The 26372-nt window shown below is 46.1% G+C and overlaps 1 protein-coding gene across 1 annotated transcript in view; it reads right to left on the bottom strand.

Annotated features, from left to right (window-relative positions):
- LOC125457450 (succinate receptor 1-like) overlaps nt 1–17692 on the bottom strand; it is a 38789-nt gene extending 21097 nt beyond the window's left edge. The window contains exon 1 of the mRNA XM_048541647.2: nt 17645–17692. The gene's annotated coding sequence lies outside the window, so the exon portion shown is untranslated. The remainder of the gene's footprint in view (nt 1–17644) is intronic.
- Between the last annotated feature and the right edge of the window lie 8680 nt (nt 17693–26372).

Genomic DNA, 26372 nt, shown 5'->3' with positions numbered 1-26372 from the left:
ACGGTACACCCATGGGATCTCCGATATCAGGGCAGAGGCAGTAATGCAGAGACTCGAACAAACAGCTCTGCCAATCATCCAACTCAAACTTTGGGTCCGCTATGTGGATGACATCTTTGCCATCACTAAACAAAACAAATTAGAGGAAGCCTTCAAGACCATCAATAATACCCTTTACTGGCATAACATTCACAAAAGAGGAGGAAAACAACAGCAAACTGCCATTCCTAGATGTCACAGGAGAGCGAACAGCCAATGGGGAACTTCAAACCAGCGTCTACAGGAAAACAACACATACGGACCAAATACTGAACTACAGGAGCAACCATCCCAACACCCACAAACGAAGCTGCATTAGAACATTATTCCAACGAGCCACCACACACTGCAGCACAGAGGAACTACGCAGAGCAGAAGAAAATCACCTATACAGCATATTCAAAAAGAATGGGTACCCTATGAACACAGTCCGCCGATTTCTCAGCAACAAACCCAAACAGACAGACAAAACGGGCTCAGAAACCATAACCACTCTCCCCTACATCAAAGACATTTCCAAAATGACTGCCAGACTACTCGGACCCCTTGACATCAGGGTAGCCCACAAACCCAACACACTAAAACAACAGCTACTGAACTTAAAAGACCCTATACAGACAACAAATAAAACGAACGTCATCTACAAAATACCTTGCAAAAACTGTGACAAACACTACATTGGACAAACAGGCACAAAGCTAGCCACCAGGATACATGAACATCAACTAGCCACAAAACGACATGACCCACTATCACTCGTAACCTTACATACAGATGAGGAAGGACACCACTTTGATTGGGACAACACATCCATCCTAGGACAAGCCTAACAGAGACATGCACGAGAATTCCTAGAAGCATGGCATTCCAACCGGAACTCCATCAACAAACACATTGATTTGGAGCCAATCAACCATCCCCTGAGAAAAAGAACAGGAAATGACATCACCAATGCAGGAAATGACATCACCAACCCAAGGAAACCTAACCAGATAAATAGAAAGTGGGACATAACACCAGCACTTCGTTGGAGGCTTGCTGATGATGTTACCTAGAATGGTGACGAAACATCTGGGAACAGACCTTACAGCTCAGTGAACCAGCTTACATCTCGAACACAATAAAGACCCACTCTCTTGTGGACCGAGAGGACGAGAGTGCTGTCTTGGAGGTGAAAGGAGGACGTCGGGTTGGCTGTGCACCCTTGCGACAGTGGATCTTAATGCTGGCTTCGGCCTAACGCTGGTTCAGGGGAGCAGCCAACGTGCAACGATGGCTGCGGCAAGTGCTCGTGCCCCAGGTCAGGGGTCCGGAACACCATCCGTGTTTCCGTGAAGAAGGTGGATGAAGGTGCACCTGTGGACCGCACTTTCTTCGTGAAGAGGGTCCTGTTGGACTGTTGTGGGTTTGCTGCTGCGGACATTTACTGCCTGCAGGATTTCCCCGGAGGAGGTTTTTACGATGTGACCTTCAGGAGTGCCAAGCTTTGCGAGCGCTTCCTGGAGGTTTTCAAGGAGAAAGGAGGTGAGGGCCCCCTCTCTGTATTGACCGCTGTCCCACTGTTTGTGATGCCAGCACAGAGGAGCCGTATGGTGACTGTACACATGTACAACCCGCATGTGCCAGCAGTTGATGTCCTGACCTTCCTCGGAAGGTATGTGAAGGTGGAAGGGGGCCTAACTGACATCGTGGACCCCTTTGGCATCTGGACGAATAAGAGGCAGGTCAAGGTGACGCTGAGGATGGGCGCAGACGTGAATGTCGCACACCCACCGTCCAGCTTCGCGATCGGCGGGAGCAGGGGCTACCTGACCTATGCAGGGCAACCTAAAGTCTGCCATGCCTGTGGTAGGTCAGGTCACATGGCGGCCGACTGCAAAGCCACCATCTGCAGGGAGGAGGGACACCTTGCAAAGGATTGCCCACGAGAGAGAAGCTGCAACCTTTGCGGGGAAGCGGGCCACTTCTATAGGGCATGCCCGCGGCGGGGTACCACCTACGCCCAGGTCGCCGGCAGGGGAAATGCGGGGCCAGCCCCCCCGGAGGAGAGGAAGGCACCAGGGCCCAGCAAGGACCCCACTAATGTGCAGGAGGGTCAGGCCGTGCAGGAGGGCCCAGCCCTGCAGGATGGGCCCGAGGCCAGCAAAGCACCCCTGCAGGCTCCGATTTCCCCCCGACAACCCGGAGCCAATGGAGGCGGCGACAGGCGACCCAGGGGAGTGGACAACAGTCCGGAAAGCAAGGAGGGAGGTGCGTCGATGGGCCCAGGAACCGCAACCATCAGGCGGGAAGAGGCAGCTACAGGGGGGCTATAAGAGCTCCTCTGACGAGGAGGATTCGGAGAGGGCCTACCCGAAGCAGAAGTTAAAGGTCTCGAGGGGGAAGGAAAGCAGCACCCCGCTTCCAGGTGACGGGAGGCGTCCTGAGGCTCACTCCGACACCCAGTCAAGTGCCGGTGGAGCACTGGAGGGCCCCCCAGAACTTCCAGGCGGGTAGGAGGGAACAGCACGTCCCCAGCCTGAACCGGAGCCGGACCCTCCTGCCTCCACACCCCTGACGGGGGGATGCCACCCGGAAGGCAGCACGGACGGTTTCCTGAGCCCAGAGAGCGTCCAGCAGTTAGCCCGGGCAATGGGCATGAAGGGACAGATGGAGGGGCTGGACCTTGGACTTGGGGAGGGTACTGCGGTCACTGCCCTCAATGGGGGTACGAGTTGCGAGCATTAATGTGCGCAGCGTCAAGTCAACCGCGAGATGTGTGTCCACGTTGGCCTACCTGACCACCATCAAGGCGGACCTCCTGTTTCTGCAGGAGTGCGGGATACCACACCTCGGCAGGTACGGGAAATGGTCCGGCGCCTGGACCTGTGGGCCTTCGATCTGGTCGGGGGGGGGTAACGACTGTCGCTCCTCGGGCCTGGCTATTCTGCTGCGGGGGCACAACTTCACCATCTCTCAAGTTCAGGAGGTGGTGGGGGGGGGCGCCTCCTAGTGGCTGATGTCACCTACAGGAACGCTCCCCTGAGGCTGATCAACATGTACGCCCCAGCGGTACGGAGTGAGCGGTTGGCCGTCCTGCAGCGGCTTCCACCCCTGCTGGCTACGTCCAGGCCGGTCATCCTCGGCGGAGACGTCAACTGCATCATCGATGCAGATGGAAGATCCGGCGTAGGGACAGCGGGTGGGGGGATTCAACTGGACGTCACGTCCAGATTCCTGATGGGCACGGTGAAGGACGCCAAGCTGCTCGACGTCTTCAGCACCCTTGCAGACGGAGCGCAGCAGAGGTACACCTGGTCGCGGCCAGACGGGTCTATCCGCTCAAGGATAGACTTCCTGTTTGTGTCACGGACGTTCTCGGTCAGATCCACCGGTGTCGAGCCGGTGTTCTTCTCTGACCACTGCCTCCTGTTGGCCGACTGTCACTTACAGGACAACCAGCCGGCCGGCAAGGGGACGTGGAAGCTCAACACGACTCTGTTGACCCCAGAGAATGTCGAGGAGCTTAAGAGGGAGTACGTCGTTTGGAGAACCGTGAAACCCCTCTTTGAGTCTCCAGGCGACTGGTGGGAGACGGTGAAGGAGAACATCAAGAGGTTCTTTGTCCTCAAGGGTGTTCAGAAGGCAAGAGAGAGGCGGGGAAAGCTGTCGCGACTCCAGAAAAGGGTGCAGAACCTGCTCCTTCTGCAGTTGATGGGGGTCGATGTCACGGAGGACCTCCGCGAGGTGAGGGGCCAGCAAGCCTCGCGCTTCGCCACGGAGGCCTCCAGGATAATCTTCCGGTCCAGGGTCCGCTCCGTGGAGCAGGACGAGACGTGCTCGCATTTCTTCTTTCAGAAGGTGCACAAAGAGAGCTCTGTGCTTAGCCGGCTGAAGGCGGACGACGGCTCGGTGACGTCGTCTCGGCCCGACATTTTGAGGATCAGCAGATCCTTCTATGCCGGACTGTACGACACGAAGCCCACGGACAGCACGGCCTCCGAGTCGTTCCTGTCGTCTATCACGGAGTTCTTAGACGACGGCACGAGGGAGTGGCTGGACTGGCCGATATCCCTGGACGAGCTGGCCAGAGCCCTCAAGTCCTTGCAGAGGAATAGGACTCCTGGAAGCGACGGCTTACCGGTCGAGCTGTATTCCGCTCTGTGGGGCCTGGTCGGCCAGGACCTGCTGGGGGTGTACGATAGTGCGCTTCGGGCAGGGGAAATGTGGAAGTCCATGAGGAAGGGCATCATCACCCTCATTTACTAGAGAAAGGGGGAGAGGGAAGAAATTAAGAATTGGCGTCCCATTTCACTTTTGAACGTGGACTACAAAATCCTGGCCAAGGTCGTTGCCAACCGGGTCAGGTCTGTCCTGGAGTCAGTGATTCACCCTGACCAAAGCTGTGCTGTGCTGGGCAGGAAGATCGCTGAGAGCCTCGCGCTCATCAGGGATACAATCGCCTACGTACAGGACAGGCGGGTGGACACCTGCCTCGTCAGCCTGGACCAGGAGAAGGCCTTCGACAGGGTCTCTCATGCTTACATGAGGGACGTCCTCTCCAAATTGGGGTTCGGGGAGGGCATCCGCAGTTGGATCCGGCTGCTCTACGCCAACATCGTTAGCGCAGTCTCGATCAACGGGTGGGAATCAGACAGTTTTCCTGCTGGATCTGCAGTCAGGCAGGGCTGCCCACTCTCTCCTGCCTCGTTCGTGTGCTGTGTGGAGCCCTTCGCCGCCTCCATCAGGAAGGGCGTGAGCCTGAAGGGCGTGACTATCCCAGGCAGCGGAGGCCTTCAGGTCAAGACCTCCCTGTACATGGACGATGTCGCCGTCTTCTGCACCAATCGTCGGTCGGTGAGTAGGCTGTTGGACATCTGCGGCCAGTTTGAACTGGCCTCGGGTGCCAAAGTCGATAGGGGTAAGAGCGAGGTCATGTTCTTCGGGAACTGGGACGACAGCTCCTTCATCCCCTTCACCATCAGGACAGACTACCTGAAGGTGCTGGGTGTTTGGTTTGGTGGAGCTGGGGCATGCGCTAAGACTTGGGAGGAGCGTATTGCCAAATTGAAGCAGAAGCTGGGCAGGTGGACGCTCCGGTCCCTCTCCATCGCGGGTAAGAACCTGGTTGTCAGGTGCGAGGGGCTTTCGGTACTGTTGTATGTGGCGCAGGCCTGGCCTATTCCCTGGACCTGCGCCGCTGCGGTCACCCGGGCCATCTTCCACTTCATTTGGGGGTCGAGGATGGACCGGGTCCACAGAGACACCATGTACAAAGACCTGGGAAATGGGAGAAAGGGCGTACCGAACGCCACCCTCGCCCTGACGGCTACCTTTGTGTGTGGCTGCATCAATCTGTGCGTAGATCCTCAGTATGCAAACACCAAGTGTCACTACCTACTGAGGTTCTACCTGTCCCTGGTGTTGCGAAGGATGGGCCTGGCCTCGTTGCCGCGGAACGCTCCGAGTAGTTGGACCGTTCCGTACCACCTGTCCTTCGTGGAGAAATTTTTGAAAGGAAACACCTTTGACCACAAGGCCGTCAGGCAGTGGTCAGCATGTAGTATCCTCGGGACGCTTCGGGAAAAGGAGAGGGTGGATCCTGTCGTGTGGTTCCCCATGCAGACTGCCAAAGTCGTTTGGCAGAATGCCTCATCGCCAGAACTTTCAAACAAGCACAAGGACATTGCTTGGCTGGCAGTGAGAGGGGCTCTGCCAGTGAGATCCTTTATGCATGCCCGGAATCTCTGCACCACCGCACGCTGCCCTCGAGGCGGCTGCGGGGGGGACGAGACTATCGATCACCTCCTTCTGGAGTGTGCCTATGCGCAGGAGGTCTGGAGGGGGATGCAGTGGTATTTGTCGAGGTTCGTCTCAAGCAGCTCCGTGACGCAGGACTCCGTGCTCTACGGGCTGTTTCCGGGGACGCACACCGAGACCAACATCAACTGCGCCTGGAGGACCATCAATGCGGTGAAAGACGCTCTTTGATCTGCCCGCAACTTGCTGGTCTGCCAGCTGAAAGAACTGACCCCGACCGAGTGTTGCAGACTGGCGCACTCCAAGGTCCAGGACTACGTGCTGAGGGACGCGCTAAAGCTTGGGGCAGCCGCCGCCAAGGCGCGGTGGTGAAAGACCACGGTATGAAACCCCTCGTCCAGAATAGGAAAAAGGGCCCTATCCTGTACCTGGGCCCAGCTGGCGCCTTCCCCAACTGGTCAGGGGGCCAACTGGGACTGCGCGGGGTGACAACTGCCTGGCTATTTTCTTTGCTTTGTTTTTTTTTCTTCTTTGTTTGTTTTTTTTTCCTTTAGTTGATGTATGTACGCCCTGGGTAACCCGGAGCGGCTTGCATGACTGGGTAGGTGTATAAATATGTTTTATTTTTTGTACATCTTATGAATAACGTATATTTTTTCAAATAAAAAAAAGTGACGAAACATCTGGAAAAAAAACCAACCTTCCAGCTCAGCGAGCAAACTCACATCCAGAACCTCAACCTGAGCTACAAATCTTCTCAAAACTTGCTAATCACATGTATGAATGACCAGATGGGTTTATACATGGATTGAGTGTATGGTCACCATTTGCCCAGCTGTTAATATTAATTCAGATTTCCATCATCAGCCATGGTAGGATTTAAACCTACTCCTGCGAACATTAACCTTCATTGGTGAATTGTTAGCTCAGTGTCATGACCATGATGATGCAAACTCTCTAAACTAGCTCAGTGCAATCTTTTGCTTCTACCTGCGAGCAGTTGGTTGCTCAACTTAATGTACAATCTCACTATTGAAAGTACAGCTCTCCGTTGGAACTGGCCTGGTACATCAGCTTGTGATTTTTCTGCTCAAACTCTAGAGTGAACCTTTGAAATACAACCCTGGCTCAGAAGAGACAGTGGTACCCGGTGAGCGATGTCTGATACCTGTAGATGCCAGATCCACTCTCAATTCACTGAGTGTGACTCACAATCTGCCAGTGGCCTCATCACCAGCATCCCTACAAAATAACCCTTGTACTTCTGGCTGTCTTATAATGGAGCCATCCGTCCATACGCTAAACCATAAATTTGTCTGTGGGTTGAGGCTTCATTTTCTGCCCTACTCCTATCCTTTGGTCGGAATGTCTTTCCATTTTCGTTGGAACAGTGTTAAACAACTTTTTTATTCTCTTTGCCACTTGCTAATCTATCGTTTCCTTCAAAAGAGAGAAATGAGATGCTGGCTGACAGCCAAATGTCTTTATAGAGAAATTGCTTCAGCAGTTGGTAATATCTTCCTTTTCAACCATTTCATCGACATTTTTTTTAAGTAGGCTTTGTTCAGGAGAAGAACATGCTTTCTCTCCATGCACTTTAAATGCTGCTTGATGGGTGAACTCTGTGATACAAAATCAACATTCAGGTAACAAAAGGATTAAAGTAGGCCATTGATTAGTGCAGTAACATATTGACTGTTAGTTCCAGCATTTGCATTTTGCAATAAACACTGTGGCATGTTTTAGAAGTATTGGACTTTATGTTTCACTGAAATCCTAAATTCTGTTCGAAGGCATCTGTATATCAGGGAGATGGGCGATTTCTGCTCACATAGAGGCTATGAACACGTTGACAGTCACAAAATAATTCTCCCAGCTCCAGAAATCGAATTTGTTGGTGATGAAACCTACTTTTAATTGCCATTTGAAGCCATTGACTTTGCTTTCAAATAATTGAGTTATGCTTGCAATGAGCTTCCCTGGAAGTAAAACCAGCCAAATTTTATTCCTATTTAATATCACAAATAACTGATTGCTTAGTCATTGTCTCATAGTTTTTTTTGATCCTTGTAGTACAGTGATAGAGCTCCTAGTTGTGAGCCAGGAGGCCCAGTTTCGAGTCCTATCTGCTCCAGAGGTGTGCAATGACATCTGTGAAGAGTTGATTAGAAAATATCTAGGCCCTTGTTAAGCATCATGGTGACTGCAACTTCAGCTGGACATTGCTTTCATTCCAAAACCTCCTCTCAGTGAACAGTTTTGCAATAGGGCAACAGGTTACCATACTAGATAAATTTAAATTTGATACAAACACACAGAAATCTGGAGAAACTCAGCAGGTCTGGCAGCATCGCTGAAATGAGTAAGACAGTTTTCAGCCTGGTATAGCTTTTTCAGAAATGAAGTGTTTGAGTCTTTTTTTAACGAGTGGAAGTAGAGATGCACAGTGGTTCAGTGGTTAGCACTGCTGTCTCACAGTGCCACGGATCCACGTTCGACACCAGCCTCAGGCAACTGTCTGTGTGGAGTTTGCACATTCTCCCCGTGTCTGTGTGAGTTTCCAGGTTTGGTGGATTAGCCATGCTAAATTGTCCATAGCGTTCAGGATGTGTAGTTTAGGTGGATTAGCTATGGGAAATGCAAGGTTATAGGGTAGTGTGCAGGTCTGGGTGGGTGGTTATCAGAGGGTCAACGTGGGATTAATGGGCTGAATGGTCTTCTTCCACACTGCTGGGATTCCATTCTAAATACATTCTCCCCCTTTCACGCTGTAATTTACACCCATTTTGCATCTCTTTTTCACTACCATTGAAAGTTCCTTTCTGTCTGTACCATTTTCACCCTAGCCCCTCCTCTGCCTGCATCAAAAGTATTAAAAACTTCCAACACCTCTAGAAGTAGGTCATTCAGCCCCTCAAACCTACCCCACCATTTAACAAGATCATGGCTGATCTTCCCCAGACCTCACTCCTCTTTCACGCCAGCTTCTCCTAGCCCTCAACTCTTGGTATGTCAAAAATCCATCTGCCTCTTCTTTGAATATTTTCAGTTACCTAGCCTCCACACTTCGGGGGTAGAGAGTTCAAAACATTCCCTAACCTCTGGGCAAAAAAAAATTCCTTCGCATCTCAGTGTGAAGTGAGCTACCTTTTTTCTGTAACCATTTCCCCTAGTTTGACATTACCCAAAATGTGGATACATCTTCTCAACATCTACTGAGTGTAACACCCTCAGAATCAAGTACGTTGCAATAAGATTGCTCCTCATTCTTTTAAATGCTAATGAATAAAAGTCTCACTTGTTTAGCTGCTCTCAATAAGTCAATCACTTCATCCCAGCAATCAGCCTATAAATCTGCTTTAAACTGTTTCCAATTCAGCATATCCTTTATAAATATGGGAAGCAAAACCGTACACATTCCTCAGAGTGTCACCTCACTCACACCTTGTGCAGTTGTAACACAACTCCCCTATTTTTAAACCCTAACCCACAAGCAAAGTAATATTTGTCTTTTTCACTGCTCCTGTGCCTACAAGCTAATCTTTTGTGTTCCATGCACAAGAACATCCAGATTCCTCTCCAGAGATAACAAATTGTAGAGCTGGATGAACGCAGCAGGCCAAGCAGTACCAGAGGAGCAGGAAGGCTGACGTTTCGGGCCTAGACCCTTCTTCAGAAAACCTGTTTTCTGCTCCTCTGGTGCTGCTTGGCTTGCTGTGTTCATCCAGCTCTGCAACTTGTTATCTCCAGATTCTCCAGCATCTGCAGTTCCGACTATCTCTGAAACAGATTCCTTTCCATTTGTTTTTGTTAAAAATTATTATTAATAATATGACTCTATTTTTACTTTTTATCATCTAAAAATTTAGATGCATTACTCTTAACCCTCTCCTCATTAATTTAGATTGTAAATAGTTAAGGCTTTAGGACTAATATCTTTCTAATCCAGACTAACCCATTCATTCTAAGCTTCTCTCCTCTATGCACTGAACAATCCTCAATCCATGTTAATGCATTAACACCCCCCTCTACAGTGAGCTCCTGCCTAGTGCAATAACTTAGCTCACAATGCCTTAATAAATTCCTAAACAAAACTGAAAGAACTGCGGATGCTGTAAATCAGAAACAAAAACAGAAGTTGCTGGAAAAGGTCTGGGAGCATCTGTGAATAGTAGTTCTGAGGAAGGGTCATCAGACCTGAAATGTTAACTCTGATTTCTTTTCACTGATGCTGCCAGGCCTGCTGAGCTTTTCCAGCAATTTCTGCTTTTGTTTCTTATCAAATGCTTTGTGGAAAACCAAACACTGACATCTGTTGGTTCCCATTTATCAACACTGCTTGTTACAGCCCCAAAGATGTCGAGTACCTTTGTCAAACATGGCTGCTCTTTCACAAAACTATGTTGGTTATTTTAAGATTTTCTGAAAAATCTTCCTTTTTCCCAACACTAATGGAATCTAACATTTTCTCAAAGACAGACTGATCAATGGTTTACTCCTTTCTTGAATGGGGGTATCATGTTAGTGACTTTCCAAAGCTCTGGTCACTCTGCAATCCTGTCAGTCTGGAATATTTTGACTGTGACTATCTCTCTAGCTGCTTCCTTGAGACCACTTGGACGCAGGATGAAGACATGTTTGTCTTCAGTCCGATTAATTTGGCAATCTTTTCACCCACTTGTGATACACTCTGCATCTTCACTCTTTGTACCTGTGTTGAACGTGAAAACTATGCCCTACTTTTACTGAATAACTTTCAGAAATAGTTGTGTAATAAAACTAACTTTTGTTTTCTTTAAGGTAAAGCTTTGCAACAGTTTACTTTCAAACTGGAGCCCTGATAAACTGAAAGGAGGCTAAACAATCAAGATAAATTCACTACTCATTGTCCATACCATGGAGCTATCTGGTGGCTGTGATGCAAGGACAAAACTATGAATTGTAGATTGTACATTTGAAGAAAGAATTGGATAGGCTGAGTGTGCCTAATTTAAAAAAAAATACTTTGTGTGGCATGCAGGCTTCGCTTGCTGGGTCAACATTTATTGCCACATCCCTAATTGCCCTTGAGAAGGTGACAGTGAACTGCCTTCTTGAGCCAGTATAGAACCTGTGGTGGACATGCATCCACAATATCTGTTAGAGAGAAGGTTCCGGAATTTTGATCCAGTGATACTGGAAGAACAATGATACGGTTCCAAGTCTAGATAATGAGTGTCTTGGAGGGCAACTTGGTGATTTTTCCATGCATCTGCTGTCTTTGTCAGTCTAGATGGTAGAGATCACGATTTAGAAAGTAGTGTTGGATCAGTCTTGGTGAATCTCCATGGTGCAGAAACCTCTAAGTGCTTCCATTATGCATCAGTGGTAGAGTGACTAAATGTTGAAAGTTAATCAAATATGGAATTGAAAGCTTGTCTCAGTAATGGTGACCATGAAACTAAGTAAAAACCTATCAGAAGTTGCTGGAAAAGCTCAGCAGGTCTGGCTGCATTTAACATTTCGGGTCCAGCGACCCTTCCTCAGAACCGGACCTGAAAAGTTAACTCTGATTTTTATTCACAAAAGCTGCCAGGCATGATGAGCTTTTCCAGCAACCTCTGTTTTTGTTCCTGATTTACAGCATCTGCAGTTCTTTTGGTTTTTAAAACCCTATCAGGTTCATTAATTTCCTTTAGTGAAAGAATCCTGACCTGGTCTGGTCCTAGATGTGGTACTCGATTCACAACAATAAATGGGTTGACTCCCAACTGTCCTGTGAAATTACCAAGCAAGCCTTTCAGATCAAGGGTAAATAAGGGCAGAAAGCAAATACCAGTGTTACCTACATGCCACAAAAGAATAAAGGAAAGCACCAAATCTACATTTAATCATTTTTGTTCAAAGTTCTTACTGAAATCTCTTGTTCTCAAGCTTAAAAAGGAAAGCGGATCCAATCTCCAATCTTCTTTATGGGGCAACGACTTCAAATTTTCGTGATCTTTTGCATTTCCCTGCAATTGTCACTGTAAGACACCACTGGCTGCTTTTTTTCCACCAGTGAGGAGATATTTCTAAGGTTGCCAACGCTCAAGTTTGGAAATGTTACTCAATCTGAATTGTTTATATTTAAGTTGCTGGGGGATGTAAAGGGCAAGAACTGCTATGATTAGAGCCATCAACATCTTTCAGCTTTCGAGGCAGCAGCAAGGACCTGGAAGAATGTTGGTCGAAAGAATTCGGGATGTATAAGCTGACAAATAAAGACCCATCAACCGAATATCAGTGGTGAGGGGTCATTTTAAGACAGTAACCTTCAATAAAGTTAATTAATACTTGAAAAAATGATTGAAAGCTGCAGTGTATTTGTTGAAGCAAAATTTCTTTGGTTGAACAGATTAAATTCTTTGGGAATATAACGCAAATTAAATGAGGATAGAATGTGGTTGATATTGTTGATCTGGCCTCAGTAAAATTGGAGGTATGATATTATAGACTTCAGAACTTTCAATACTGTTTATAGGCTGAATCAATCAACAAAAGATAAAATGTTGCCCAAAAACCTAATGAAACTAAGGGCAGACATATACAGGAAATTGAAAAAAAAATGGCCATACCTTGGAAAACAAAACTGCTTTGATACCTGGATAACAAAGTATGAAGCTGAATGAACACAGCAGGCAAAGCAGCATCTCAGGAGCACAAAAGCTGATGTTTCGGGCCTAGACACTTCATCACTGCTTTGATACCTGCCTGATTAAATTTGATTTTTTTTTAACTACACGTACAACTGATTTCCCTGCAGAAGAATTTAAGGAGTTAATCACAGGAAAGTTGTGTCTTTGAACAGTCAATGCCAAATATAACAAGAAGCAAGACAATTGCTTTTGAGGATAAGGCAAGCTGCAGACTTGGAGTAATTTGGATGAAAGGACTTTTTTTAAAAATCAGCAATATATCATCTCAGAGACCAAAGGTCGAAAATCTATATAAGAATCAAACACCAGAACAACTCAGCATAACTTCGAAGAACAACATTGCAGAACTGCTACCAGTGACTTGGTTGAAGTTCTGGCCAGATTTCACCAATAACTGTGTAAGAGCGAAGTTAGGTCACAGGTTTATACTTGCTTATTTGAGGGGTCATATATTTGGTTGCTACATACAATCAAGTTTGAATTATTGTTTGAATACTTCGCTTTCTGTGAGATTTCTTAATAAGTAGCTGAATTAAAAGTAACTTGTGTTGATTTGCCACCACAGAGTCCATGGGATGAAAGGAGCAATGGTTGGATGGGTGCGGATTTGGTTCAGGTACAAGAAGCAAAGAGCTGTGGTGAATGATTCTTCTTCAGACTGGGTTCAAAACATGGAGATGGGCCTTCCAGGGCCACTGTTGTGACCTCTGCTGTTCCTGATGCATGTTAATAAACCAAACTTGGCCAGGAGACTTGATTTAAAAGCTACAAAACACCAGAATATCGTGATCTATGAGGAAGACGCTGACCGGCTTTAGGTGGATATAAATAGGCTTCAGAAATGAAGAGACCCATGCTACAGAAAATCTAATACAGAGTGCAAAGTCAATTGTTTCCGTAGGAGGAATGTGGAGATGTAATGTTGATGGAATGCTCCAATTTTACCATCACATAGTGAGATCTGAAGCTCTGTACAGAGAAGAATTGTTCAAAATCTTAGAAGCAAGCTGGGTTTTCATTCGTAGAATACTCGATAACAATCCATCTCTGATTTAAGGGGAGTTGCAAAAGAACCAGAGACAACATAAGACAGTAGTCAGTGTCACACTATGATCAATGATTGTGATCTAGTTGCTATGATCTGAAAAGCTGATTGGCGTCAGACTTGTTAATGACTTTCAGAAGGAAACTGGACAAATTGAAAAGGAAAACAACATGTTGAACTAAGAGGGAAAGAATAGTGGAGAGTTGGCCAAGTTGGAGCTCTTTAAACCAGCTGGCACAATTCTGGTCGGCGGAATGGCTCCCTTCTATGCTGGATGGTTCGATTGTAGCTCCATGGCTCTCTATGTTTCTCACATTTACCAAGAGGAGACTGAATGGAGAGACAAACCATTCTTTTCATGTTCACTACAGGGCATTCTATGAGCTTTTTGCAAGTCAGGAAAATTAATCATAAAACATGCTCATTCAACAAAATTTAGTAACAGCAGGAGAAAATATTTGTCAGAATGTGGTATTGCATTTCAAGTTGCTGCATTGTTTTTGGTTCAATTGCTACTGCGTTAATATCCCAGGGTAACGAATGTTAAATCTATGAGAGGGATTGGAGCACTTACATTTTACCAGGAAAATGAATCATGCATCTTATGTTCTCAGATAATTAAAAATAACGTAGTTTGTCAAACTGGTTTGATCAGCCTACGAAAGTGTACACGGTTAGATATGGCATTTCCTGAACAAGATTAATCATGTACCTGTCATAGAGAAGTTACTTGGAAATTACTCAAAAAAGGCTAAAGGTTCATCATGGAAACATAGAAAATAGGAACAGAAGTACGCCATTTGACCTTGCTTTATCATTCATTATGAACATGGCTGCTCATCCAACTCTAACCTGTGCCCCCTTTTCCTTAATATTCTTTGATGCCTTTTAGTCCCCAAGTTCTGTATCTAACCCCTTCTTGAAATCATACAATGTTTTGGCCTTTACAGCTTTATGTGGTAGTGAATTCCACAGGCTTTCCACTCTATGGGTGAAGAAATTTCTCCTCATCTCAGTTCTCAATGGTTTAAACGTTATCCTTAGACTGTGAACACTGGGTATGGGCCTGGCCATTAGGAACATCCTTTTCTCATCATCTGTGATTATTCCTGTTAGAAATTTATAGGCTTCTACAGAGAACCCCACTTTCTTCTAAATTTTAGGGAATATAGTCCAAACCAATTCAACCTCTCCTTACTGGTCAGTCTTTCCAGGAATTACTTTGGCAAACCCTTGTGGCATTCCCTCTGTTACAAGAATACGCTTCTTCAGATAAGGAGACCAAAACTGCATAAAGTATTCCTGGTGTGGTCTCACCAATGCAATGTATCATTGTAACAGAGATAAAACCAAGCGGAGGCTTGGGGACCGCTTTGCAGAACACCTCCGCTTGGTTCGCAATAAACAACTGCACCTCCCAGTCGTAAACCATTTCCACTCCCCCTCCCATTCTTTAGATGACATGTCCATCATGGGCCTCCTGCAGTGCCACAATGATGCCACCCGAAGGTTGCAGGAACAGCAACTCATATTCCGCTTGGGAACCCTGCAGCCTAATGGTATTAATGTGGACTTCACCAGCTTCAAAATCTCCCCTTCCCCCACCGCATCCCAAAACCAGCCCAGTTCGTCCCCTCTCCCCACTGCACCACACAACCAGCCCAGCTCTTCCCCTCCACCCACTGCATCCCAAGACCAGTCCAACCTGTCTCTGCCTCCCTAACCTGTTCTTCCTCTCACCCATCCCTTCATCCCACCCCAAGCCGCGCCTCCATCTCCTACCTACTACCCTCATCCCCCCTCCTTGACCTGTCCGTCTTCCCTGGACTGACCTATCCCCTCCCTAACTCCCCACCTATACTGTCCTCTCCAACTATCTTCTTTTCTCTCCATCTTCAGTCCGCCTCCCCCTCTCTCCCTATTTATTCAGAACCCTCACCCCATCCCCCTCTCTGATGAAGGGTCTAGGCCCGAAACGTCAGCTTTTGTGCTCCTGAGATGCTGCTGGGCCTGCTGTATTCATCCAGTCTCACATTTTATTATCTATAATTGTAACAGATGTCATTTTTCCTGTCCCTGAATTCTCTCGCTATGAAGGCCGATGTACATTTTGCCTTCTTTACAGCCTGCTACACCTGCACGCTTTCAGCCCATCAGGTAATAATTTGCCTTCCTGTTCTTGCTACCGAAGTGGGTAATCTCACATTAATCTACATTATGCATGCGCCATGCCATTTGCCAACTCACTCGACCTGTCCAAAGACAACGAAGCATCTCTCCATCGTCCTTACAGCACACCATCCCACCCAGTTTTATGTCACCTGCAAGTTTGGGGTATGAAATTTAGTTCCTTCATTTAAATCATAACGTGTATTGTGATGAACTTGAGTTCAAGCAGTGTTCCCAGTGAAATTCCACTAATGACTGCCTGCCATTCAGAAAAGACCAGTTTATTCCTACCTTTTGTTTTCTGTCTGCTGACCAATTTTCTACCCATCTCAATACCCTACCCTAGCCCCATGTGCTGTAATTTTACACAGCAATTTCTTACATTGGACTTTGTTGAAAGTCTTCTGAAAGTCAAAATAAATCTCATTGTCCCTTGTCAACTCCCCTAGTTATATCCTCAAAGAATCCCAGTAGATTTGTCAAGCATGATTGCCTTTTTCCTGCAGTCTCTATCCAATCCTGCCACTGTTTTCCAAAAGCTCAACTGTTACGTATTTTATAATGGACTCTAACACTTTCCCCACGACCAAGGTCAGGCTGACTGGTCTATAATTCCCTATATTTTTTCTGCCTTACTTCTTAAATCAAGGAATTGCAATATCTACCTTCCAGTCAGAAGGAATTGTTCCAGGCTCTATACAGTCTTGAAATATAACCATCAAGGTATCTCTTATTTCTAGGACCAGTTTCTTAAGTACTCTCTGATGTCAATTATTGAGGCCTGGCGTTTATTGTCTGCCTACCCCAGCTGTTTCCCCAACACCACCACAGTGCTTGAGGGAAGAAAACTGCCATCCTCGCCTGTGACTCCAGACCCACAGCATGTGGTTGAGTCTTAACTGCCCTCTGGGCAATTAGAAATGGGTAATAAATGCTGCTGAGCCAGCGATTCCCTCATCCCGTGAACGCATAAAGAAAACAAAATTTCCAGACCGATACTGATTTCCTTTAGTTCGTCCCTCTCAATTCATCATCACCTGCCAACTTTTTGTCTGGCTTGTACTCTGGAATTTTATTTGGAATTGCTAACAATTCACATCTGCAAACTCCTGTTATTGCGTTTGTGAACTCTGCAAACAACAGATAGCTCCTTTTCTCTGCTGAACAGCTAACAACAACTTCAATTCAAAAACACCTTTCACGAAACAAAAATGCTATCAGGTAACATTCTGACCCCATGCCATGTAACTGAATATTAGGAGAGGCACTGAATGTTTGGTCAAAGCATCGTCTTTAAAGGAGATGACTGCAGGAGGACATTGAGGCAGAGAGAGAAGTTTAAGGTGGCAATGTGTTCCTGAACACTGCACTTGGGGAAGTTAATGCTAACAAATTAATTGACCAATAACTTAAAAAAAATTCTCTCTAATTCCTTGAAACATATATCTGGCACTCATTTTAACTGCCTCATTGCTTGCTTTTGTTTCATCCAACCGAAATTTTGGTTAATCTGTTCACGTAAAGCCCTATCTCTACAGATGGTGAGTGAGGTACTGGTATCAGGAGGCCTGGAAACAGAATATCAGCTCTTGAATTTGGAGCTGTAATTTCTAGCCAGAACATCATGGTGTCATTAGTAAAGCGCATGCGCTCCATTTCTGGATTGATCATCTAAACCTGTACTGAAAGCAAAATCTATCATGGGAACACCATTTCTCAGTAGTGGGGTGACAATGAGGAATTTCATGAAATACCATTCCCACTGACATTCTCATCAGCAGGACATCTGGTATCAGACTTGCCACTACAATATTTATAACTCCAGCTTACTATATGTACTGACCACCTAGAGCCTTGCACTGCAACAGCAATACATTCTGTGTTCCAGCAAGGCTTAGAGGATGTGCTGATAAAAAAACAGAATATTTCCAATTGAAAATTAATTTCTTTATCAAAATGAGAGACAAACACTTACCCTTCCAGATAGGTATCCTTATCTGAGGCTTTTAGGTTATGATGCCACCTGTACTAGAGCTGATTTGAAATAAGATCCCACTTCCTCTTTGGTGTGGTATTGCTCCAGAGCCAGCCCTATTATTCTGCTCAAATGGGATACTTTGGTTTGTGGCTTATAACTCGAAAGTTGATCCCTTGTTGAAAGTGTAGTATCTATAATTTCACTTCTCGTGTATTAACTTCCTGTATTGTTAACATTGTTCTTTGGATGATTCTTACAAAGTAAAAGCAGCACAGAAACCTTTGTCATTAATTCAAGAACAAGGAAACAGTAGAATCAGTCATAGTAAAGACAAGCAATAGGAAGAATGAAACATTTTTCTATTGCTTGTCACACTGTCAGAAAACCCCAAAAGGTGACACACAATCTTTAAAATTTGGCCCTTGAATTGTTTCCATCAACTGAGAGGATGTTCATGAAGCCAATTTAATATCCCAATGAGTCTATTGGATTTCAACTGACTTTTATTCATTCATGGTACATGGGTATCTCTGGTTGACCATCTCCAGTTGTCCTTGACAAGGTGGTGGCTCAGATACCACTTCTTCTTTTGATACCGAGCTCCTCATTCTGAATACACAGTGCCATTACCCTGCGTACCTTTGCTACCTTCATGACCACCACCATTGGATTTTCCCCCTCCCATGGGGAATTTTTCTCCCACTCTGAAGAGCTTTCCTTGAATTTTATTTTCATTTCACTCTTGGGACATGGACATCGCTGGCTGGCCAGCAATTATTGCCGTCCCTAGTTGCCCTTGAGAAGGTCAGAGTGAGCTGCCTTCTTGAAGCACTGCAGTCTACCTGCTGTGGAGTTGACCTGCAATGCCCTAAGGGAGGGAATTCCAGGATATTGACCCAGTGACATTGAAGGAAAGGCGACATATTTCCAAGTCAGGATAGTGAGTAGCCTGGAGGGGAACTTGCAGATGGCGCTGTTCCCAAATATCTGCTGACCTTGTCCTTCCAAATGGAAGTTGTTGTGAATTTGGAAGGTGCTGTCTGACAATCTTTGGTGAATTTCTGCAGTGCATCTTGTAGATGGTATACATTGCTACTGAGCATCAGCCATGGAGGGAGTGGATGCTTGTGGATGTGCTGCTAATCAAGCGGGCAGCTTTGTCCTGGATCGTGTCAACCTTCTTGAGTGTTGTTGGAGTCATTCACTCATTCACTCATTCCATCACACTCCTGACATGAAACCATTGTGAGATTGCAGGAAAAGCCCATCTGGTTCACTAATGCCCTTTAGAACACAGATCATAGAACATTACAGAGCAGTACAGGCCCTTTGGCCCTTGATTTTGCTTCGACCTGTGAAACCAATCTGAAACCCATCTAACCTACACTATTCCATTATCCTCCATATCCAATGATCATTTAAATGCCCTTAAAGTTGCCGAGTCAACTACTGTTTCAGGCAACGCATTCCACGCCCTTACTACTCTTTGAGTAAAAAACCTACCTCTGACATCTGTCCTATATCTATCACCCCTCAATGTAAAGCCATGTCCCCTTGTGCTAGCCATCACTATCCGTGGAAGAAGGCTCTCACTGTCCACCCTATCTAATCTTCTTTTTATCTTGTATATCTCTATTAGGTCACCTCTTAACCTTCTTCTCTCTAACGAAAACAGCCTCAAGTCCCTCAGCCTTCCTCATGAGACCTTCCCTCTATACAAGGCAACATCCTGGTAAATCTCCTCTGCACCTTTTCCAATGCTTCCACATCCTTCCTATAATGCGGCGACCAGAACTATACGCAATACTCCAAGTGCGGCCGTACCAGAGTTTTGTACAGCTGCAACATGACCTCATGGCTCCGAAACTCAATCCCTCTGCCAATAAAACCTAACACACCATACGCCTTCTTAAAAACCCTATCAATGTGGGTGGCAACTTTCAGGGATCTATGCACCGAGATCTCTCTGCTCATCCACACTACCAAGAATCTTATCATTAGCCCAGTACTCTGTATTCCTGTTACTCCTTCCAAAGTGAATCACCTCACACTTTTCCACATTAAACTCCATTTGCCACCTCTCAGCCCAGCTCTTCAGCTTATTTATGTCCGTCTGTAACCCACAACATCCTTCCGCACTATTCACAACTCCACCAACTTTAGTGTCATCTGTCAATTTACTAATCCATCCTTCTATGCTCTCATCGAGGTCATTTATGAAAAAATGTCAAACAGCAGTGGCCCCAAGCATTTCCTTGCAGTACTCTGCTAGAAACTGAACTCCAGGATGAACATTTCCCATCAACTACCACCCTCTGTCTTCTTACAGCTAGCCAATTTCGATCCAAACCGCTAAATCACCCTCAATCCCATGCCACCATATTTTCTGCAGTAGCCTACAATGGGGAACCTTATCCATCGCTTTACCTTCATCCACCTGTTTGGTCACCTTCTCAAAGAACTCAATAAGATTTGTGAGGCACGGCCTACCCTTCACAAAACCATGTTGACTATCCCTAAATAAATTATTCCTTTCTAGATTATTATAAATCTTGTCCCTTATAATCTTTTTCAACAGTTTATCCACACCTGAAGTAAGGCTCACTGATCTATAATTAACAGGGTTGTCTCTACTCCCCTCCTTGAACAAGGAGACAAAATTTGCTATCCTCCAGTCTTCTGGCACTCTTCCTATAGATAATGGCAACATAAAGATCGAAGCCAAGGGCTCTGCAATCTCCTCCCGAGCATCCCAGAGAATCCTAGAATATATCCCATCCGGCCCAGGGGACTTATCTATTTTCACACTTTCCAGAATGGCTAACACCTCCTCCTTATCAACCCCAATCCTGTCAAATCTAATAGCCTGTATCTCAGCATTCTCCTCGACAACATTGTCTTTTTCCTGTGTGAATATTGACAAAAAATATTGATTTAGTGCCTCTCCTATCTCTTTGGACTCAACGGACAACTTCCCACTACTGTCTTTGACTGGCCCTAATCTTACTCCAGTCTTTCTTTTATTGCTGACATACCTATAGAAAGCTTTAGGGTTTTCCTTTATCCTACCTGCCAAAGACTTTTCATGTCCCCTCCTGGCTCTTCTTAGCTCTCTCTTTAGGTCCTACCTCGCTAACTTGTAATTCTCAAGCACCCTAACTGAGTCTTTACGCCCCAACTTTACATAAACCTCTTTCTTCCTCTTGACAAGAGATTCAACTTCTTTCGTAAACCATGGTTCCCTCGCTCGACCACCTCCTCCCTGCCTGACAGGTACATACTTATCAAGGACTTGCAGTAGCTGTTCCTTGAACAACCTCCACATTTCAATTGTGCCCAGCTCCTGCAGTTTTCTTCCCCATCCTCTGCATCCTAAATCTTGCCTAATCGCCTCATAATTGTCTTTCCCCCACCTATAACTCTTGCCCTGCAGGATATACCTGTCCCTTTCCATTGCTAACGTAAGCATAACAGAACTGTGGTCACTATCACCGAAGTGCTCACCTACCTCCAAATCTAACACCTGGCCTGGTTCATTACCCAACGCCAATTCCAATGTGGCCTCGCCTCTTATTGGCCCATCTACATACTGTGTTAGGAAACCCTCCTGCACACATTGGACAAGAACTGACCCAGCTAAAGCACTCAAACTACTTTTCCAGTCAATATTTGGAAAGTTAAAGCCCCAACTACCCTGTTACTTTTGCTCCTATCCAGAATCATCTTTGCAATCCTTTCCTCTACATCTGTGGAACTTTTCAGAGGCCTATAGAAAACTCCCAGCAGGGTGACCTTTCCTTTTCTGTTCCTAACCTCAACCCATACTACCTCAGTAGATGAGTCCTCATCAAACATGCTTCCTGCCACCGTAATACTGTCCTTGACTAACAATCCCACACCTGCCCCTCTTTCACCACCTTCCCTGATCTTACTGAAACATCTAAACCCCAGAACCTGCAACTACCATTCCTGTCCCTGCTCTATCCATGTCTCCGAAATGGCCACAACATCAAAGTCACAGGTACCAAATCATGCTGTAAGATCACCCGCCTTATTCCAGATTCTCTTGGCATTGAAGTGGACATTGAAGAACCATCTTCCTGCCTGCTGGTACACTCCTGCGACCTTGAAACTGCCATTCTTACCTGTTCTGGTCTATATGTGACTCCAAATTGACATCCATGTGGTTGATTCTTAAATGCCCTCTGGGCAATTAGGGATGGGCAATAAATGCTGGCCTTGCCAGCAAAATCTACATTTCATGAATAAATGAAAAAGAAGTACTTGCTTCTATCAATTGCTGTTTGTGTCTTCATCTACTGTGGTAACTCATTGACTTTTCATCGAGGAGAACAGGATATCATTCTATTACTAGCATTTCTACAGTGAAGAAGTTTGAGAACAGCTCTCTCATTTATCAGTGCGCATTTTAACATGGTAACAAGCCTTGACAGGTAGAACATTTCCAACGGGTTTATGCACTGTCTGCTCAACAGTCAACAGTCCCATAAGGCACTTTACACCCCCTTTCTTCATAAAGGATCTCTGATACCTGTGCACCTCCCCCTTACACTGCTTCCCCTCCTCCAAGACCCCTGAACCATCCTTGGTGATCCTATGGTCAATATCCTGACCAATGCTTATGCCTCATGCAATGTCATTAAAACAGGTTGGCTAGTTATCATTACATTGCAAAAGATTGTAAGAACTGCAGATTCTAGTGTCCAGAGATAACACAACATGGAGCTGGAGAAACACAGCTGGCCAGGCAGCATGAGAGGAGCAGGAAAGTTGACATTTCAGGTCAGGACCCTTCTTCAGAATTCTTCAGAATTACATTGCTCTTTGTTAGAATCAGTCTGCTATATGCTTTATATTTGTTAAGGTGTACTCATCCCGAAGTTATGTACTTGGTTTATTGTCTGCTGCTGCCTCACCCTGAATAACTTTCATCAGTGAATGTATTCATTCATACAGAAGAGGCCCTTCAGCCCACTGAGTCTGCACTGATGCTCTAATTGCACACTCAGTCCACTTTCCAGCACTTAGCCCACCACCTTGAATGTTATGACGTTTCAAGTGTTCATTCAATATGATAATAAGTTCAGAGATAATGGGAACTGCAGATGCTGGAGAATTCCAAGATAATAAAATGTGAGGCTGGATGAACACAGCAGGCCAAGCAGCATCTCAGGAGCACAAAAGCTGACGTTTCGGGCCTAGACCCTTCATCAGAGAGGGGGATGGGGAGAGGGAACTGGAATAAATAGGGAGAGAGGGGGAGGCGGACCGAAGATGGAGAGAAAAGAAGATAGGTGGAGAGAGTATAGGTGGGGAGGTAGGGAGGGGATAGGTCAGTCCAGGGAAGACGGACAGGTCAAGGAGGTGGGATGAGGTTAGTAGCTAGATGGGGGTGCGGCTTGGGGTGGGAGGAAGGGATGGGTGAGAGGAAGAACAGGTTAGGGAGGCAGAGACAGGTTGGACTGGTTTTGGGATGCACTGGGTGGGGGGGGAAGAGCTGGGCTGGTTGTGTGGTGCAGTGGGGGGAGGGGATGAACTGGGCTGGTTTAGGGATGCAGTAGGGGAACGGGAGATTTTGAAACTGGTGAAGTCCACATTGATACCATTAGGCTGCAGGGTTCCCAGGCGGAATATGAGTTGCTGTTCCTGCAACCTTCGGGTGGCATCATTGTGGCACTGCAGGAGGCCCATGACGGACATGTCATCTAGAGAATGGGAGGGGGAGTGGAAATGGTTTGCGACTGGGAGGTGCAGTTGTTTGTTGCGAACCGAGCGGAGGAAGCCACACCGGGTACAGTGGATGCAGTATACCACATTGGCAGATGTGCAGGTGAACCTCTGCTTAATGTGGAATGTCATCTTGGGGCCTGGGATAGGGGTGAGGGAGGAGGTATGGGGGCAAGTGTAACATTTCCTGCGGTTGCAGGGGAAGGTGCCGGGTGTAGTGGGGTTGGAGGGCAGTGTGGAGCGAACAAGGGAGGCATGGAGAGAGTGGTCTCTCCGGAATGCAGACAGGGGTGGGGATGGAAAAATGTCTTGGGTGGTGGGGTCGGATTGTAAATGGCGGAAGTGTCGGAGGATGATGCGTTGTATCCGGAGGTTGGTAGGGTGGTGTGTGAGAACGAGGGGGATCCTCTTTGGGCGGTTGTGGGGGGGCGGGGTGTGAAGGATGTGTTGCGGGAAATACGGGAGACGCGGTCAAGGGCGTTCTCGATCACTGTGGGGGGAAAGTTGCGGTCTTTGAAGAACTTGGACATCTGGGATGTGCGGGAGTGGAATGTCTTATCGTGGGAGCAGATGCGGCAGAGGCGGAGGAATTGGGAATAGGGGATGGAATTTTTGCAGGCGGGTGGGTGGGAGGAGGTGTATTCTAGGTAGCTGTGGGAGTCGGTGGGCTTTCTATCGTACCAACACTTCAAAAGTACTTAACTGTTCTTGTGGGCATCCAGAAATCATGAAAGGTGTTATGTAAACACAAACACAAAATCAGAAATTGTTTGAAAATCTCAGCGGGTCTGGCAGCATCCTTGGAGGGAAAGCAGACTTAACATTTTGGGTTCAGTGAGCCTTCTTCTGAACGTTCCCAAAACATTAACTCTGATTTCTCTCTGCCGATGCTGCCAGACCTGCTGAGTTTTTGCAGCAATTTCTGTTTTTGTTTCTAATTTCCAGCATCCACAGTTCTTTGGATTTTTTTTGTGTTATATAAATGCAAGTCTTTCTTTATTAATCATTCACTGGAGCTGCCCAGGTCAGCACGATAATGCTAAGGATAAGTCCCACATTTCCAAACAGAATTCAACACAAACTGTAGCTATTGAGATTAACTCCAAAACTAGAATTTGCAAACACCTCCTGAGTTCTGGAGAATTAAAGTCAGGTAAAAATCAAGTTATTTCTAATGCCGCTGGGATCGAAACAGGAACTGAACTTTCCCTGGTATTTAATGTCAGTTGCACCCAAGTGCCCAGATCGTTTTACTTTCATGATTTACTTGATTTAAATACAAAACTAGTTTTGTTGTCAATAGGCCTTTTTTTAAAAAAAAGTTCCTTCCTTGAGGATGTGCTCCAGATGAACAACATAAAGCAAGTCTTTTACCAGACATCTCAAAATGCCTCACAGCCAATGAAGTACTTTTGAAATGTTACTGTTATAGCTTTGGAAACAACAAGCTCCCACAGAGAGCAGTCAGAGATTATAAACCAAGAAGGTGGTGAAATAGGAAGCTTTAAGCGTAGCTAGTCTGTTTCTTTTATTCTTCTCTTTTCTTTCTTCTTTGTTCTTGGCCTCGGACTCCTTGCCTCAGCATGGATTCAGTGGCGCGCCCTCGCGGTTTGGCATGGTGTCTTCCTGGCCCAGCATGGTGGGCCGTTGGCCAGGCATGGTGGTCTTTCAGTGACCCCCCCCCTGTGGCAGTCTTTCAGCCCAGCGTGGCCTCAGTGTGGACTTCTGGGCTCAAGGTGATACTAGAGAGGTCTCCCAGCCTGAAGAACTTCGAGATGAAGCCTGGTGCATTCTGGAGTCAAGACTCAGTGCAGACTGGAGGCCAGGCGCCGATATAGACTAGGTTAGAAGGGCTGGTGTTCTGAACTTCTTATTTCTCTCTTTTCTACTTTATTCTATTAATCTGGACTTCTTATTTCTTTGTTTTCATAATAATTTCCTGAAGAACTTGTACTGAGGTACCTTGTACTTAAGATGGCGCCATAAGTGGCAACTTGACAACTTTTCACTGGACACCTTGAGTACATGTGACAATGAAGCTCATTCATTCATTCATTCATACAGAAGAGGCCCTTCAGCCATTGAGTCTGCACTCATATAAAATTACTCTGAATGCACACTTGTTCCACTTTCTAGTACTTGGCCCACAGCCTTCAATGTTATGATGTTTCAAGTGCCATCCAATATGATAACACGTTCATCTATTTTTATCATGCTGGTGAAGAAATGAGTATTAGTCAGGATACTGGAGATAATTCTCCCGTAAAGCAATGCTGTGGGTCCTTTAACATTTCAAATAACAGGGTAGACACAGCCTCAGTTTTAAAATCACTTCTTAAAGACAACATAGTAAACAGTGCAGTACAGGAGTATCAGTTTAGAACAGAATCGCAACAATGTGAAAAAGGCCCTTCAGCCCACCAAGTCCACACTGACCCGCAGAGCATCCCACCCAGACCCATCCCCCTATAACCCACCTACTCCATACATCCCTGAACACTTCAGGCAGTTTAGCATGGCCAATCCACCTAGCCTGCACATCTTTGGACTGTGGGAAGAAACCGGAGCAGCCGGAGGGAACCCACACTGACATGGAGAGAATGTGCAAACTCCACACAGAAAGTCACCCGAGGCTGGAATTGAACCTGGCTTCCTGGTACTGTGAGGTAGCAGTGCTAACCACTGAGCCATCATTTGTATTTTTGTGCTAAATTCTCTTCTGGGAGTTGAATCAACAGACTCAGAGTTAAGATGAGTCATGGTTGATACAGATTATGTGATTAATAGTTGAAGTGGTCTTCAACATAGAATAACAAAGGGGGTGAAAATGAAGACAGTGTTCATGTACATTCCAGCTGCAGTAATGGTGCAAATTGATGCTGTGTTGATTATGCTAATATAGCCATATTTAAAATTTGACTACAGGAAAATTGAGATGAGACTTCTGGGAGAGGTCTGTTCTGGCTTTACCAACGGA

Source organism: Stegostoma tigrinum, chromosome 14 (genome assembly GCF_030684315.1).
Source record: "Stegostoma tigrinum isolate sSteTig4 chromosome 14, sSteTig4.hap1, whole genome shotgun sequence".
Classification (NCBI taxonomy): Eukaryota; Metazoa; Chordata; class Chondrichthyes; order Orectolobiformes; family Stegostomatidae; genus Stegostoma; species Stegostoma tigrinum.
This window is presented reverse-complemented; position numbering and strand designations above follow the sequence as displayed.